Source organism: Vipera berus, assembly GCF_964194415.1.
Source record: "Vipera berus genome assembly, chromosome: 1".
Lineage (NCBI taxonomy): Eukaryota > Metazoa > Chordata > Lepidosauria > Squamata > Viperidae > Vipera > Vipera berus.
In genome coordinates, this window is record NC_138202.1 from 92,413,012 (window position 1) to 92,424,965 (window position 11,954).

Below are 11,954 nucleotides of genomic sequence, written 5' to 3' on the forward strand. Positions count from 1 at the left end.
TGTTTTTATCAAGTGGGATCCGTTCTGTGACTGCCATCTTGCTATGTGACCAGCCCGTTTCCAATTCAATTATTTTACTCTCTTGATGATCTTGTATACTTTTCTTTGTTCGCTAATCCATTTGCGGGTCTTTCTATCTTTTTTTTAAAATCCCATTTATATCCCACCCTTCTCCGAAGACTCAGGGTGGCTTACAATTTAAAGCACAAATCAATGTGCTTAGCAGTAGCCTTCATTCTATGTATATGCCTGCTTATTAGGGCTTTTGCCCCCCCCCAGCGGCATTATTACAAAGTCATCTTATTGCCCCCAACAATCTGGGTCCTCATTTTACCTACCTTGGAAGGCTGAGTCAACCTTGAGCCTGGTGGGATGCGAACCTGCACTAATTGCAGGCAGCTGGTGTTACTTGAGGCATTAGCCCACTGCTCCACCAAGGCTCTTGCCTTGTAATACCGAGCATGTGTCTTTCCATGGCGCTCTGCGCCACTCGTAGCTTTTATATTTATTGTGAACTGGTTAAATAAGATGGATAATTTCTAGTGGATAAATCTGTAGGCCAGGAATGTTAAACTACTGACCCGCGGGCGAGATGTGTCACACAGAAGCCACGTCCACCCCAGCTCTGGCAAGGGGAAAAAGTCACAATACGTCACGACATATGTGATGCGGTGAGATTGACACCCCTGCTGTAGGCTATCAGAACCAGCATCCTTAGCAATAAGAACATTTCAGCAGTGGAGCTAATTATCAACTGAGCCGGCTCCCTTTCACTGAACTTGTTCAAACTGAAGCGGGACAGGCGTCTGGGATGTGCTGTCGATAGCTGATAGCCTAAAATGGCAACTTTTAACTCTTATTCTATAATTAACAGATTTTCAGAATGTGCCCAACCAGATGCTGCCAGTACACCCACAAGTTGTACATAATGACATATCATCAGTAGCAAATTCCAAATCAAACTTCCTACTAGAATCTCTTTGATGAAGTTTGGCAGCTTTTAAATCTGGTAGTAACTGCAAATTTAAATGCTTCCGCTCTAGTTTCAATAGACCTTTGTTTGACTTACTTATGAGCTCGGACAGAACAGTAAATACTGTTTACATCACTTCGCATGAAATGTGCAAAGTTATGTGAGAGCTTTCAGGCCTGATTGAGTACAGCAATGGAAGGGAGCACTGTATGGATGGGATGAATGCCACTGATTCATGTGATTGCTATTCTCAGTGACCTGCAACACCTAGTCTTGTTACAGGATGGGTCATTTTAAAGCCATTTAAAGATACAGGCAATCCTTGTTTACTGACTGTCTTGTGCACTAACTGTATGAAGTTACAACAGGGCATTATAACCATCTCAGCATTCTGTGGTCACATGAACTCCATTCGCTTTGCAACCAGTTTGCAATAAGCAGACTTAATAAAGAAGGTGGAAGTAAAATAAGTCACAATCATATTTTTGCTTAGTAACCATGGCATTTTGCTTAAGCAAAGGGGAACTAAGGTCATGAGCTCATTGCAGTCACATGGTTTTTTGCTTAGCACCAAGTTGCCAGTCCCAGTCATGGTTGCTAAGCAAGGATTACCTCTAAGTTAAGTAATCTTCTGTAAGCACAGATATTAGTGATATCTGATCTCAGAAAGAATCTTTCCTGCTTATGCTAGCATTATTACTTGCCTTGCAGGGCAGGAGGTGTTACTTTTACATTACTCAAGTTGTACTGAATGCTTACTACTTCATTCTCTGCTGGTATTCACTCACATACCAGTGCCACATTTGTTTCCCATCTCCTTAGGAGCTGCTCCTGTATTTCATCAGCATCAGCTAACTGGGCCACCTGGATCTATTGAATGAGGTATTGCAAAGTTGTCTGCTTATACCTGTTCCTCAAAGAAGAGAGGTTCTTTTTGCATTTGTAATAAACACATAATAATTCAGTGTCTCATGTTATCCTGTATGTTTGGTATACATATGTGTGAGTTTCTATGTGTTTAGCTAAGGGGTAAGGTTGGGACGCAGTGGCTCAGTGGGTTAGGACGCTGAGCTTGTCGATCGAAAGGTCAGCAGTTTGGCGGGTCGAATCCCGAGTGCCGTGTAGCAGAGTGAGCGCCTGTTACTCGTCCCAGCTTCTGCCAACCTAGCAGTTCGAAAGCAAGTAAAAATGCAAGTAGAAAAATAGGGACCACTGCGGTGGGAAGGTAACAGCGTTCTGTGCGCCTCTGGCGTCTAGTCATGCTGGCCACATGACCACGGAGACGTCCTCGGACAAGTGCTGGCTCTTCGGCTTTGAAACGGAGGTGAGCACCGGCCCCTAGAGTCGGAAACGACTAGCATGCATGTGCGGGGGAACCTTTACCTTTACCTTTTAAGGTTGGGTTAAAACAACGATAAACATGCAATATCTGAAGTAACCTCCACAATTTATGTAGGGTTATATTACCAGTTGAGCCAAAGAGTTTGCTTACTGAGACTGTCTCATTCTTTCTGATTATCATGTATAAATGGATGATGATATTGGATGAAAAACCAAAGGAAGTGTGGGTGCAACCGATAGTTTGTGCAATCATGCCAATGGATTTTTCCTAGTGGATCTTTGCAGTTTTTCAAATTAATGTTGCTCAAAATGAAACACGTTATCCTTGAACTTATGGCATCAAAGCCAGGAGAAATACTGAAGATTCCAACTTGCAGGTTGGCTTTCAGAAGAACAGATTTTGATGTACAGTACTCAGACAAAAGGTAGATCCATTGGCTTGAAAAGCACCTGGGAAGAAGTGGAAGACTGGAAAATGAAATTTCAAACTATTTCTGCTAGAGGGTTTGTTGTCACTGTGTGTTGGGGGGTGGGAGCACAAAGGGAGGCTCTGCTAATCTCAATGTACACATAGTTGTACTTTGACCATAAAGGTTCATTTCATTTCATTAGAAGGAAGAAGGGGAAATTGGTCTCTATGTAGACCACTGTGAAACATACAGTTTTTTCTGAAGTATTTGAGAAGAAAAAAGGGACCTACATAGGAAATAGAAGTATATAACCAAAGAAATATACATGTCAGTTGCCAGGATCTGTCTGTCACTTTGACATCAATTTTGGGCAAGATTCTTGAGCAGATAATTAAACAGCATGTTTATGAACACTTTGGTAGGAATGCAACAATTAGCAAAAGCCAGCATGGGTTTGCCATAAATAATGCCAGGCTAAGCCTCTCTTTTTTCTGTCAGAATTGCTATCTTAATAGGTTTTGGAAATGCCTCAGATGTAGTGTACCTTGATCTCAGCAAATCATTCAGTGGTGTTTCTCATAATGCTCTTAACATAATTGCAAAATATAAGCTATGTGTTACAATGGTTAGATTGAATTATAATTGGCTGAGTGATTGTACCCACAGAGTACTCATAAATAACTGCACATCAGATTGGAGTGTAGAATCAAGTGGAATGCCAGAGTTCTGTCTCAACATTTTTATGAATGATTTGCATGGAAAGGACTGAGGGAATGAACATCAAATTATCAGAAAATGAAAGGCAGGCATAGGATGTGGGAAGTTGACTTGGTTGTATATATGTGTAACTGATCACAGATATGATCCAACAGAGTGAAGGAGCTGCTAAAAAGACATGCTATTCTGAGATATATGAACAGGAGCATAGAGCAGGAACTAATTTTATCTGGGTTGACTTCTAGATGCTGCAGTCTAAAAAGCACATTGACGGTTGTAGCTATTTTGGAAGGGGGATGCCAGAATGGTGAAGGATCCAGAAGGAAAGTCCTATGAGGAGCAGTTAAAGGGACTGTGTATAATTAGCCTGCAGAAGACAAGACCAAGACAAGGTCATTTCTGCACTAGATAAATTTTAAAATTCAATCTGCAATCAAACTCATTTATCATTCCTTCATGCTGACTTCCAATTACTAGGATATCTAGCCATTAGCTATGCTGCTTAGGATTGTTGGAAATTTTAGTGCAGTAATACAGTATTTAGAAAGCCAGATTTCATATCTCCTGGTCTACTCTGACTTTCCTTGATTCCTTCTAATATCCTGTTGTAATAGTCTGTCTCTGAAAAAAGAAGGCAGTTTAACAATATTCTGGATATGTCTATTTGGAAGCAAGCCACATTAATCCAATGAAGTCCATTCTTGGGTATATAGGACTGCAGGCCATGAGCAAATCCAGGCATTTAAAGAAGGATTAAATACAAATGTCAAGCCATAGCATGTTCTAAGCAAGGAAAGGGATCTTCTGGATATTGTTTACTTGAATTTATATTAGTGCCAGTCAATATGGTAAGTGAAATAAAGATATAATGGGAGTGGCAACAAGAAAGCTATGTATTATTTATAGACAATATAGAGGAAGCAACATGCCTCTATAAATATTTTTTAAGAATGATGAATGAACAAGGTTATATTGGGAAACCGGCACCCACAGGTATTTGACTCCCTTACTCTTGGTATTTCTGAAAAACATGAAAAGATTTATTAAAGGAGTGGGCTTTTGAGACCTAATTTGATGGTGGCTGACCAGCTATTTTTATCTATGTTTTTTCCAAGTTAACTTTAGGGATGGGATATATTGGAATGCTTTTGTGCTTTATATTTTACCATGGAAACCTCCTAGAACCATTGAAATAGGCACTTTAAAAAACCTGAAATGAAGAAATGTAAACAATATTTGGTATTGTATCAAAGTTCTGCAGTAGATATCAGCCTACAACCACCAAGAGGTTCTATGTCTGTCAGGAAAACAATCATTCATTTCTTAGCTGGGAAAAGTTTAGGAGATTTTTTTGCCTAGTATTTTATTGCTAGGAATGTAGTGCTTATGTAGTGCTTTGATATGCACACATTTAAAAGATGTACAGTGTGCATTTTAGAGTGAGATTTCTTATTTGTTTTCCTCCTAGAATGATATTAACATTCTATGTACTGCTATATAGTACAGATAGTCCTTGATTTCCCTGCACCACTCATTTAGTGGACCATTCAAAGTTATGACACTGAAAAATATGATCTATGACTGGTTCTTGCAGTTACAACTGTCACAGCATCCTCATGGTGACATAATCAAAATTCACGTACTTGGGAACCAGCATGTATGTATGACAATTGCAGCTTCCTGAGGTCATATTTACGGGAGCACCTCTTGCCGGCGTTAACTTCCCATCGCCCTGTGTGCTCCCACAGAGAGGGCCTCCTCAGGGTGCCATCGGTCAGGGAATGTCGACTGGCGGCTCCCAGGGGGAGAGCATTCTCTGTGGGCGCGCCTGCCCTCTGGAATCAGCTTCCAGTTGAGCTCTGGATGGCTCCCGACCTTCGCTCATTTCGCCGTGACCTGAAGACTTGGTTGTTTGAACAGGCCGGCCTGGACTGAGGGATTGGGATTTTAGAGTTTAAATTTTCAAAATTTAAAATTTTAGAATGTATTTATTGTTTAGGGCTAGTTTGATTTAATCTTATTTTAATTTTTATACACTGTGTGTTGTTTATAGCATTTTAATTGCCCTGTACACCGCCCTGAGTCCTTGGAGAGAGGCAGTATATAAATCTAAATAAAATAAAATAAATAATAAATATGTCACCATTTGCAGCCTTTCCAGCTAGCTTCCAACGATCAACGTCAAATGTGGGAAGCCAGGTTCACTTAACAATTGCGTGATTCACTAAATAGCTGCAGCAATTCGCTTAACAACCATGGCCAAAAAAGGTCATAAAATTGGGCACAACTCATTTAACAACCTCCTTGCTTGGCAATGGAAATGCTGATCCCAACTGTAATAAATCGAGGATTACCTGTAGTTCCGTGTTATGTGGAGCATATACCTGAATTCTCTATATGGTGAATTCACAGAGATTGCTGTGCCTCCAGTTTCCCTTCTGCCAACAATAACACAGCTAACATCACCATGTTTTTTGGGAGAAAGCCCTGTGGAGTCTCTGCATCTAGTGTAGAAAATTAATTATGGCACTTTTTTCCTAATAAATACTCATCTACTGTGGTCCTTGTCCAGTGTCAGAGATTCCAGCTTCAGAATGTACATTACATATGAACACTGCAGTTGCAGGTTTGTTGATTATTACCATACCCTATAAGGTGCACAGACACCTATAAACAATATGCATTACTTTTATTAAGGTCAAACTAATCAATATTATGAAGTATGGTGAGTTGTTGCATTCTGTTCATAAATTTTTGCAATCTTCCGCTATAGTTAATCAAAAATTGAAGAGTTGCAAAGAATTTGTATCAGACTGATTCTTGTGGAACGTGTCCTCAGAACAGAAGAAGGGATTCCACCAATGATCTGAACCTGAACCTGAATTTATATCCTCTTGAATAGTGTCTGACCTCATTCCGGAATCTTGTAACATCTAAACATACTTTGCAGAATAGCAACGTGAGCATGGTTCACTAGTTGAGAATAGCAAAGGGCAAGGCAAAAAGGAAAAAAAAGTCTAAGCAGCTAAAATATGGGGCAAGAATGCACTTGTATGAAATAATGCATGGAAAAAGTCAATTCAGCGACAGGAGAAAAAAAACAGCAAAGTGAAAACAGTGTGCTAGTATTTAAAATCAAATACAGTAACAAGCTCTGAACTAAAGTGAAACTAATCAACAGTCTGAAACTAGGGTTATAAGTGATATTAGCTAAAAAAATAGAATGGGCTACTGGTACAGAAGAGACAACAAAGTCTAACATGATGTATACTTATTAATCATTTAGTTCATTAGCATGGGCAGCACATCTGTTGTTCATCAGGAAAGAATGCTTTGTGCTAATGCTAGATCAATCCCTTCCTGTCCCTGTCTGCTTGCTGCATGTGTGATGCACTCTTTTGTGTGTGCTTAATCTGTCATCAATTTAATCTAAGTGTGGGGTGAACCCATTATATGTTGTGAAAGAAATCAAAGTCTGGAGTGCAAGCAGGACAAACTCATTGCATGCAATTGCTTTTTGGGGACATGGAGCAGCATAGAGTTTACCCTTAGGAAACGGACTACATGTTTTAATTTCATCCAAAGTATTTTAACTCTTGCCTTTAAAGCAATTGGTTTCGTTTAAAAAAAGACATAGCCAAGATGCCTACTTCTGTGCCCAGTTTTCCAAGAGATTTCTCACTTCTGGGACTCATTTTAAAGTTGTCACTCCCTCCATTGTGTAATAGAAGATGCTGCTATATGCATTTCAATGAGATTCAAACATTAAGGGATCTGTGGCCATTAACAAAAGGCAAATCAGAAACTGTTGGGGCTGAAATCATCATAAATGTTTCGGTAATAAAATCCAGATGTTTGCCATTTTTAGTGTTATGTGAACTGTCAGCTTGCCCTGCTAATGGTACATGTCATTTTCAGGAACCTGCAACTGACACTTAAACATAACAATCAGCTGGCAATATGGACCTGAAAATTAAGTCTTTGGATGCAGTTCACAAACCACCAAAGTACTTTCCCACAGATTACTTTACAGTACAATCTACAATAGGGCTAATTCATGACTAAGGAGTTTATTTTCACAAGCACTTCAGCATTTCAACTTTTCCTGCATCAATCATTTGCAAGTTGATGTGTTCTTCTGCCAGTTTGGTCTGCATTCAGTGTTGATTCTCTGTTGGTACTCCACTACAAGAACTCAAAATGTTTTCGTTTTTCTGGCATATCTAAATATTATCTACATAATCAACTTCTTATGGTCATGAATTGATTAAGGCAATTTCCCAAGACCACCATGTCTTCTATTAACATAAAAATGTATATAGCATTGATCCATATAAACACATAGAAGAGAATATATGTAGCTCAGCGTTGAACTGTGGAATCCTTGCTGCTCTCTGAGCTGGGTTATTTGCTTGTAGATCCTCATTAGGTACCATCATTATGTTAGTAAATGTGGAGTTTGATTCCTATTTATATATAGTAGCTTGCCCTACCAGTATTGGTGTGGTTGTGGTTTTCTCCTTGGAAGTTCCTTGATTACGATATTGTTATCTGCTTGATAGTTTGTCTGGTGTTGATTCCTGCTTACCTGTGTGTAGACTGCTGAAGAGGATGTGTTCTGGTCTTTTTGTTTCCTTCTTAGTTTTCTATTGTCTCTTTTGAATGGAGTGTAAATGTGGTTTATCTCTATGGGTGTAGTGCTGGATATTGTTTGCAGTTCGTTGGGTGGATCTACAGATATTGTAAAAAAATATCAATTTATGTCATAATTGGAAGAATCACCATTTCATTTTGATGCTATTTAGCTACTCACATTACATTATTCATAAAAGAACTGCTCTGGTTTCCAAAGTATTTTGAAACACAATTACTCTTATCAGCTGCATGTTCTAAATCGGATTATCAGCATATATGTCTCCTTTGTTTTAAAAGAAGTAATATTGTTTGTTTCCAGTCTGTGTGATTTCAATGCAATACAATTCTGTTTTAATTGTATATGTACATTTATTTTGAGACATATGTTTTAATATCATTTTATTTGCTTAATAAAATATCCAAATTTGTATATCATTTTTTACTTCTGCCAGATTGCAGGCATAAATGAAAGATGAAGAATTTGGCATCATGAGGCAACATTTTCTTGATCATCTTTGGTACGTTGATATCTTCAAATAAACTTACCAATAGTTCAGCATGTACCAAGGATGTAACCCAAATTTTTGAATAATTTAATTTACGTGAAATATCCTCAAATTGAGAAATCATTTGTTATTTATATATTCAAGATCATGAACAAAATTTTCACTATTTTACTTGTTGATAAAACTAAATTCAGTATCCACTGGAGAAGGAAATGGCAACCCAGTCCAGTATCTTTGCCATGAAAACCCTATGGACAGTACCAAAAGGCAAAACGATATGACGCTGGAAGATGAGCCCCTCAGGTCGGAAAGTGTCCAATATGCTACTGAAGAAGAGTAAGGGCTAGTACTAGTAGCGCCAGAAAGAATGAAGTGACTGGGCCAAAGCCGAAAGGACGCTCAGCTGTGGATGTATCTGGTGGTGAAAGGAAAGTCCGATGCTGTAAAGACTTTTTCTCCATAGGAACCTGGAATGTAACATCCATGAATCAAGGCAAGCTGGACGTGGTCAAACGAGATGACAAGACTGAACATCGACATCTTAGGAATCAGCAAACTAAAATGGACAGGAATGGGTGAATTTAATTCAGATGACTATCAGGTATACTACTGCGGGCAAGAATCCCTCAGAAGAAATGGAGTAGCCTTCATAGTCAATAAAAAGAGTAGGAAAAGCAATACTGGGATACAATCCCCAAAATGACAGAATGATCTCAATTCGAATCCAAGGCAAACCATTAAATATCACATTAGTCCAAGTCTATGCCCCAACCACTGGTGCTGAAGAGGATGAAATTGACCGGTTCTATGAAGCCCTACAGCACCTTATAGAACTAACACCAAAAAATGATGTCCTTATCATCATGGGGGATTGGAATGCTAAAGTAGGAACCCAAAAGATAACCAGAATAACAGGCAAGTTTGGCCTTGGGGTACAAAATGAAGCAGGGCACAGGCTGATAGAATTTTGTCAAGAGAATACAATGGTCATAGAAAACTCTTTTCCAACAACTCAAGAGACGGCTCTACACATGGACATCACCAGACAGTCAACACAGAAATCAGATTGACTATGTGCTCTGCAGCCAAAGATGGAGAAGCTCTATACAGTCAGTAAAAACAAGACCAGGAGCTGACTGTGGCTCAGACCATGAGCTTCTCATTGCAAAGTTTAGGCTTAAACTGAAGAAAGTAGGGAAAAGCACTAGGCCACTCAGGTATGAATTAAATCATATCCATGTTGAATATACAGTAGAGGTGACAAATAGATTTAAGGAATTAGATCTGATAGACAGAGTGCCTGAAGAACTATGGACAGAGATTCGCAACATTGTAGAACAGGTAGCAACCAAAACCATCCCAAAGAAAGAAATGCAAGAAAGCAAAATGGCTGTCTGAGGAAGCTTTGCAAATAGCTGAGGAAAGGAGGGAAGCGAAAGGCAAGGGAGAAAAAGAAAGATACGCCCAATTGAATGCAGAATTCCAGAGAATAGCTAGAAGAGATAAGAATGCCTTCTTAACTGAACAGTGCAAAGAAATAGAAGAAAACAATAGAATAGGGAGGACCAGAGATCTCTTCAAGAAAATTGGAGAGATGAAGGGAACGTTTCATGCAAAAATGGGCATGATAAAGGACCAAAATGGCAGGGACCTAACAGAGGCAGAAGAGATTAAGAAGAGGTGGCAAAATTATACAGAAGAACTATACAAGAATAAGCTTAACGTCCCTGATAACCACGATGAGGTGGTCACTGATCTCGAGCCAGACATCCTAGAATGTGAAGTGAAGTGGGCCTTAGAAAAGCTGAGCAACAACAAAGCTAGTGGAGGTGACAGTATTCCAGCTGAGCTATTCAAAATCTTAAAAGACGATGCAGTAAAAGTGCTACACTCAATTTGTCAGCAAATCTGGAAAACTCAACAGTGGCCACAGGATTGGAAAAGATCAGTTTACATTCCAATTCCAAAGAAAGGCAGTGCCAAAGAATGTTCAAACTATCGCACCATTGCACTCATTTCACATGCTAGTAAAGTTATGCTTAAAATCCTACAAGCTAGACTCCAGCAGAATGTGGATTGAGAAATACCAGAAGTACAGGCAGGAGTTCGAAGAGGCAGAGGAACTAGAGATCAAATTGCCAACATACGCTGGATCATGGAGAAAGCTAGGGAATTCCAAAAAAACATCTACTTCTGCTTCATTGACTATGCTAAAGCCTTTGATTGTGTGGATCACAACAAACTGTGGCAAGCTATTAAAGAGATGGGAGTACCAGGCCATCTTATTTGTCTCTTGAGAAACCTATATGCAGGCCAAGAAGCAACAGTGAGAACTGGACACGGAACCACTGATTGGTTCAAAATTGGGAAAGGAGTCCGGCAAGGCTGTATACTGTCGCCCTGCCTATTTAACTTATACACAGAGCACATCATGAGAAAGGCAGGGCTAGGTGAATCAAAAGTTGGAATTAAGATTGCCGGAAGAAATATTAACAACCTAAGATATGCAGATGATACCACTCTAATGGCAGAAAGTGAAGAAGAACTAAAGAGCCTCTTGTTGCGGGTGGAGAAGGAGAGTGCAAAACTTGGGTTGAAAGTTAACATTAAGAAAACCAAGATCATGGAATCCGGCCCTCTCAATTCCTGGCAACTAGATGGGGAAGAAATGGAGGTAGTGACAGATTTTATTTTCCTGGGCTCCAAGATCACTGCAGATGGGGACTGTAGCCAAGAAATTAAAAGACGCTTGCTCCTGGGGAGGAAAGCCATGGCAAATCTAGACAGCACACTAAAAAGCAGAGACATCACCCTGTCAACAAAAGTGCGTATAGTCAAGGCTATGGTCTTCCCAGTTGCAATGTATGGCACTGAAAGTTGGATCATAAGAAAGGCTGAGCATGAAAGAATTGAGGCCTTTGAACTATGGTGCTGGAGAAGACTCCTGCGAGTCCCTTGGACTGCAAGGCGATCAAACCGGTCAGTCCTAGAGGAGATCAACCCTGACTTCTCTTTAGAAGGCCAGATCCTGAAGTTGAAACTCAAATACTTTGGCCACCTAATGAGAAGGAAGGACTCACTGGAGAAGAGCCTAATGCTGGGAAAGATTGAGGGCAATAGAAGAAGGGGATGACAGAGAATGAGGTGGCTGGATGGAGTCACTGAAGCAGTAGGTGTGAGCTTAAATGGACTCCAGAAGATGGTAGAGGACAGAAAGGCCTGGAGGAACATTGTCCATGGGGTTGCGATGGGTCGGACACGACTTCGCAGCTAACAACAACAAACAACAACAAATAATCTCTTAAAGGCCACAGATTTGTTCATGCTTTGTGAAGATTCTTCCCAAATATTATTCCAGGATTTGTCATGTAT